The sequence below is a fragment of the Cynocephalus volans genome, chromosome X (genome assembly GCF_027409185.1).
Source record: "Cynocephalus volans isolate mCynVol1 chromosome X, mCynVol1.pri, whole genome shotgun sequence".
In the NCBI taxonomy this organism is placed as follows: Eukaryota; Metazoa; Chordata; class Mammalia; order Dermoptera; family Cynocephalidae; genus Cynocephalus; species Cynocephalus volans.
This window is the reverse complement of record NC_084478.1, coordinates 8,700,042-8,706,813: the sequence shown is the minus strand read 5'-3', so window position 1 is coordinate 8,706,813 and position 6,772 is coordinate 8,700,042. Positions and strand designations below refer to the sequence as shown.

At 49.3% G+C, this 6,772-nt stretch overlaps 1 pseudogene; it reads left to right on the top strand.

Moving 5' to 3' along the window:
- The first annotated feature begins 516 nt into the window (after positions 1 to 516).
- The window catches only part of LOC134367142 (protein Shroom2-like), a 31,218-nt pseudogene continuing 24,962 nt past the window's right edge, over positions 517 to 6,772 (top strand).

Below are 6,772 nucleotides of genomic sequence, written 5' to 3'. Positions count from 1 at the left end.
TGCCACCTGGACTGTTACCATCATTGATATACCCAATCTTCTATCCATAGATATTTAGTGGATTTTACTTCTCCTTCATGAACAATGCTGGCTGAGCATCCTTTTATTTCACCTGCAAAATATTAGGATGTGATAGTAGATACACAGTGTATGAAGTCCTAGAACCATAGCAATCTTCAGGAGCCTACATGAATTTTCTAGGAACAATCTAGCTAATGAGGTTTTACTTTTCCTTTAGTATACCTGCTGCTTAGCAGGACTGGCATTGCAGGCAGAGGGAGCTGCAAGGCATTCTGGGGTGCGGTGGCTGTACCGCTGGGGAGTAGGCAGGAGACCAGCCCCGGCAGAGTGAGGGCTGGGGGTGGGGTGCAGTCCCCAAGGCCAGCTTCGGTGGAGTCGGGAGAATTCTGTCAGGTCACTCTGTTCACCCAACAACGCAGGCCTGCGGCTGGGCCAGAAAAGGAGAATCCGGGAAGAAGCCTGTCACCGCACAGGGAGGCATGGCAGGGCCGTGAAATGGCGGTGCACGGCTGCAAGGCTGCCTCGGGCCCTACTGGCGGTGGCAGAAGCTGCCCTGTGAGTCCCCGTTTCAGGACTCGCTTCCGCTTTCAGAGCGGCAGCCCTTGCTCCTGCTTGAGAATCATGACCCCTCGGATCCTCGACAGGAATTGCTGAGAATGTCACCCTCAGACCGAAATATGGCTGGAGTGTTTTAGATGGAAAAGTTACTGCCCAGTCAATTTTGAGACCCTCCTGAGTAAGAGAATCGTGTCTCCCAGAATCTCTGGGGCATGTGAGGGACGTTGAGACTCTTAATTACAAATAAGCCAAACCAACTTGAGTTAGGCTGTCAGTGGTTCTCAACTGCAATGATTTTTGTCCCCCCAGGGGACATCTGGCAATGTCTGCAGACATTTTTTGTTGCTACCGCTTAGGCGGTGGGGTTGCTACAGGCGTCTAGTGCACGGGGACCAGGGATGTTACTAAACAACTTCTGAAAGGACAGGCAATGGACAGCTCTCACCACTAAGAATTATCCAGCCCAAAATGCCAACAGTGCTTGTTTGCGAAACCCTGGCCTAAGCCAGAGAAGTAAACAAACAAAACGGCACCTATTACAGGAGTCCTGGGGTACTTCAAAGAACGTAAGGAGAAGTCGAATCAGTCTCTGTAGCGGATTGAATTATGTCCCCCCAAAACTCCCTGCAGCTTGAATTGTGCCCCCTAAGTTTTATGTATTAGAAACTTAGCCCCCACTGTAACTGGTAAGAGGGTGGGAAATCCTGTTACAGTTATTGGAAGGTGGAGCCTTGAAGAAGTGACTGGATTGGAGGGCCGTGCAGTGGTGGATGGATTAAAAGTGGTGGTCAGGGGTGTGTTTCTGAGGGCTTTAAAAGAAGAGAGAGGAAAGTCTGTCTTTCTCTCTCTGTGCTCTCTCTGCTTCCACCATCTTGCAGTGTGAGACCCCTGGGTCACTTTTGCCACCACCAGACGGACTTTGGAATTCCCAGCCTCAGAAACTGTAAGCAATAAATTTCATTTTCTTTGGAAATCACCCAGTTGGGCTGGCCCGTGGCTCAACTGGGAGAGCATGGGTTAAGTCAAGGGTTAAGATCCCCTTACAGGTCATCTTTAAAATAAATAAATAAATAAATAAATCACCTAGTTCAGTGTACTTTGTTATAAGCAACAGAAACAGACTAATAAAACAATTTTTTAAAAAACCAACAGACTAATACAATCTCCAAAAAAGAATATTTTTTTATATTTCCATTGCTTATCCATGATCCTGGGCAATAGAAGAAGTTCACGGACATTGACCAAGTTCTCCTGTATTGTATATATGACTTACCTCCCCAATTCCCAGTCTCTCAGGAAAGAATTAGATTCCTCCAGCTCTGGTCAGAGCCTACCCCTATGAACTTCAGCTGTGGCCAGAAAAGCAGGGTCCTGTGGAACAATGGTGGCACACAGAAGACACTCCATAAACATCTCCTAGGTGAATGAATGAACATGGCTGCCGGCGGCCACTCCTGTGAGTTGTGATGGTGTTCGTAGAGAGGGGGCGGAAACCCACAAAGAATCCCTCACATGCGGCCTGCAGGGTTATCTGGTGTTAACTCAGGCTTATCCTGTCTGCTTGGTCACTCTCCCCTGCCCTCCGAGCATTCCCGTGAACCCCCTGCACCAATCATACAGGCAGCCAGGAACACAGGCTGTTTGTGCTAGTCCATCTCTGTTGTTCGTAACAGAATATCTGAAACTAGGTAATTTATAGAGAAATGAAATTCATTTCTTAAAGTATTGGAGGCCAAGGAGTCCACGGTCCAGGGAGCACATCTGCTGAGGGTTGCCTTCTGTGTGCGAACTCTCTACAGGGTCCTGTGGTGACCAGGGTGTCACATGGCAAGAATGGGCTGAGCAAGAGAGAGCTGACCTGCTCACTCGCTTTTCTTGTAGAGCCATCAGAACCACATCCATTACTCCATGAACAGCTCAATTCATTCACAGGGGTACAGCCCTCACAATCTAATCATGTCTTAAAGGCCCCACCTTTCAAATATCAAAATTGGATTTCCTATACTCAGCACTGTTACAATGGGGGTCAAGTTTCCAATACATGAACTTTTGGGGAACACATTTAACTCGTAGCACTCTTGTCTCCTGCAATTTCAGCAACCCCCTGATCTCCTGAAAGCCAGGAGCCATGTTCTTTGACCTTCATTCCCCCACTCAGCCCATTCTTCCAGCACCTAATTCCCTGTATTAAATCCTCCCTGTTTGAGACCCCCCGAGTTTTCCTGATTAAAACTGACTGACGTGGCAGAGATGGTTTCCGACACTCCTGATTACACACTTGATGATCTCGTGTGTGATGACCTGTTGGAGACCACCTCAGACCCCAGAGGCCTATCTGCTTCGTGCCAGGCCTACAGTCTCTGCAAAGCGGGGCTTCTCAAACTTCAGTGTGCATCCGCATCCCCTGGAGGGCTTGGTACAACACGGTGTTCTGGACTCCAGTCCAGCATTTCTGATTCAGCAACTGTGAGCTTGGAATGCCAATTTGGAACAAGTCCCCGGGGACCAACTGCTGGAAATCATTCCTAACTAGAGTCTTCCTACTTCTACCTAAAGGACAATCACTTTAAACACCTGAAGGAATTATCAGTACTTTAAAAAAACAAAACACTAACTCTTCAGTGATTATAGATAAAGTTTGCATCAAGACTGCTACAACTAAGGCAGCAGTGCTGTGCCGTCCTATTTCCTAACGTGCTACCAGCGCCGATGGTTTTCAACATCGCCTTTGCACCTCCCGTGTTAATGATGGCATGGGAACCTTTGCAGGCACAGGATAAATGGACATTTCAAAGTCAAGTGTGATACTTGATTTTGAAGTAGGAAAATTCAGCATAAATTCACCCCATCCAGGCAACTTTTTAGTTGATATTTAATGCAGAGCAGCAAGAGGATAGAATCAGGCCAATCCGTGGTGGGAGAAATAAGAAGGCAGAGACGAGGTGAGAAAGAAATTCAGTTTCTAGAAAATGCGCAGAACAAGCCCTGCACTGGAAACACTGTACGGAAGCTTGAGATCAATGGTCCATGTTCAAACAAAGTCTACTTTACCACAAGGCACTTTTCTCAAAAAGCCTGGTTTTGGAGGCAAAGAGGTTGGTTTCTCAGCCAATCTGTTGGTATAAAGCTGTGACATGATCAAAAGAAGACGTCCAGTCAAAAGGAAAAATCCACCAATCCAACCGCTAAACATGGCATTGCCGTATTCCCACTGGGACACGTAGGTAGGGAGATCAGAGCCCTAGGACCTCTGCACAGTGGCATGGGCATGTAGGACACGGGCACTAAAGTGGCGAGACCGGCCAGGAAAAGCAGAGCTCCCCAGCGATGGTTGTGCTTCTCCCCAAGAACTTCCTCGGTGGCCCCAGTACCCCAGCCACGTCAGTGCTAGGAGGGTCGCCACAAGCCCCAGAGAAGCAGCAGCCCCAGCGACACACAGGAGGACGCGAGCCACGCAGAGTCAGCAGCCAGGTTCCATGGGCTGCTGTGGCCCTGGGACACACTGTCACCTGTGTCTTGAGTCACACGCATTTCCCAAAGGCCCAGCATGTACCTCTCACTCTCCAGGAAACCGAAGGAGGAAGTCAGCCTCTGAGGAAAGCAGAGTCACCAGGGAACAGACGTGGCCAGCCACGAAGACCGAGAGCCCCACGTTTTGAACCAGGCGAGCACCCCACTTCCCATCTTGCTCTCCAGGCCCAAGTTATTCTGGTGGAACCATGTCTCTCAGCGAAGACATTGCTGTCTTGGTAGATGGAAATCTTGAAGGATTTGCCACAGCTCATGCTGCCCAACTGCAAACATGAGATGACTCCTTTGTCAACCAAGCAGAAGGCAGCTGCTTGCTAAATCGGGTCACTTGATAACTGGGCTGCAATTTTTCACCCTTAATTAATGCAGACGAATACCTACCATTAAAGTAGGCCCGACAGAAAACCTGTGGCCAATGCAGGGCCAGGTGGGACGACCAGCAGGTTGTGACAAGTATGCGGCCATGGGAGAATTTTTGCCTGTTGGAAAAGTATTTATTTTTGCAATTTTATTTTCAAAAGGTAAACAGTTTGAAATATAAAATTATTTGGTATTACAGTAGTTGATCAAGTCTTTTTGATCAAGATATACAAAGGAGTATATCTTCATTTTCAGTAATTTTAAGTTCTCCATAGCACTGTCTCTTCCAAGCCTTGGCATCCGGTCCCGTCATTCCTAAGCCTATCTGCGTGGGAAACCTCCCATTACCCCCACCTTCCATTAACACAGGAAATTGGGATCTTCCTGAATAAAAGAGATGGACGCTTATGATCCAGCACTTGTGCTCCTTGGTATTTATCCAAACGAGCTGAAAACATATCCACACAAAAACCTGCACATGGATGTTTAAAGCAGCTTTATTCATAGTTGCCAAAACCTGGAAGCAACTGAGACGTCCCTCGGTGAGTGAATGGATCCACCGTGGTACACCCGGACAATGGAATGTCGTTCAGCGCTAAGAAGAAATGAGCTCCCAAACCATGAAAACACACGGAAGAACCTTACATGCGTATTAGTAAGTGAAGGAAGCCATCTGAAAACTCTACATACTGTATGATCCCAACTCTAGCACATTCTGGAAATGGCAAAATGTCTGGTCTGGAGTGGTGGGTCACCTCAGTTGTGCACAGTCAGTCTCAGATCAAACTCCTTGCTCTACTCTTTACCCCCTTCTCACTACTGCACTTGAGCCATCGAAAAAAGAATGGAAAAGGCAAAACAATGGAAAGAGTAAAAAGATCAGTGGTCGCAGGGGTGGGGGGAGGCAGGGATGGACAGGTGGGGCCCAGAGGACTTTTAGGGCAGTGAAACTGCTTGGCATGACACTGTAAAGGTGGGTACATGTCATTATGCATTTGTCCAAACCCAGAGAATGTGCAACAGCAAGAGTGACCCTCATGTCAACTATGGACTTTGAGTGATGATGGTGGGTCAACATAGGGTCACAGATTGCAACTAATGTCGCCCTGGTGGGGAACGTTGATAACTGGGGAGGCTGTGCATGTGTGGGTGCAGGGAGTCTGAGGGGACTCTCTGTACTTTCTCCTCAGTTTTTCTGTGAACCTAAAACTGCTCTAAAACATACAGTCTGTTTTTAAAAAGAGAGAGAGAGAGGCAGACAGACAGACAGATGCCGTTATCTGTCACTCCAGCTCCCAATCAGGCACGCCATAGCAAATCCAAAGGAGAGTCTTCCAGGACCTCACTGTCGGGTCACAGTAACGTTCAGAGCGCTGCGCCCGCCACTGCGGCCCTTCATGACTCGCTGCCAGCGCCCCTTCCTGGACTGGATTCTCTGCACTCCCCGCCATGCGTCTCCTCCGCACCAGCCAAGAACAGACCTCGGGTCTGCAAGTTCTCCCCTCTGGGGCTCGTCCACACACCGTCCTCTCCTGGAATGCTTCACCCTCATCTCTGCCAGTGGAAACCTTGCCCGTTCTGAAAACCCCTCTCAAAGGCCACCTGCTCCAAGAGATGCTTCCTGCTCTACCTCACCCACCGCATCACCCTTCACTGGGAGGGTCCCCGCACATGTCACATTTTATTCTACAGAATAGTGATGAGCGTCCCTGTGCCCTGGTCTGTGAACTCCTCCAATGCTGGCAGCACAAAGCACTCATGCTCCCATATGCGCACCTTCTTGCAGCCCCTTTGCATTTCCAGGAAATTTCTGGCTAGCCCCACTGCTTGCACACAACCCTGAAAATATGCCACCATTTGGGAGGACAGCCAGCAGTGAGTGGGAATGTCTGGGGGCCTCAGCCATGCCCCCTGACACCCGCTACCAGTCCCAAGGATGGGAGGTCTTGGGCCTCGGCCACGGCCCACAAGCACCCACGACCAGGCAGCGACCACAACTGAGTCGCCACAGGAAGGGCCCCAGGCTCCCAAGCTGGGGCAGTGGGAAGTGAGGGCTTCAGCCACACCCCTCAGACATCTGCACCCAGCTCAGCAATGACTGGGCCACCTCTAGAAGCCCCCTGGTGTCCCCTGCAGGAATGAGGGGGGCGCCACAGGCCTCAACTCTGCCCCTCCCACTTCCACCCTCTCCCACCTCATTTCCTTCCCCTTTCCCCTCTCCCCCTCCACCCAGCTGCTCCACAACAACATTATAGAATGTAAAAAAAATAATAATATTAATAAACTTAGTGGGGAAAATCAA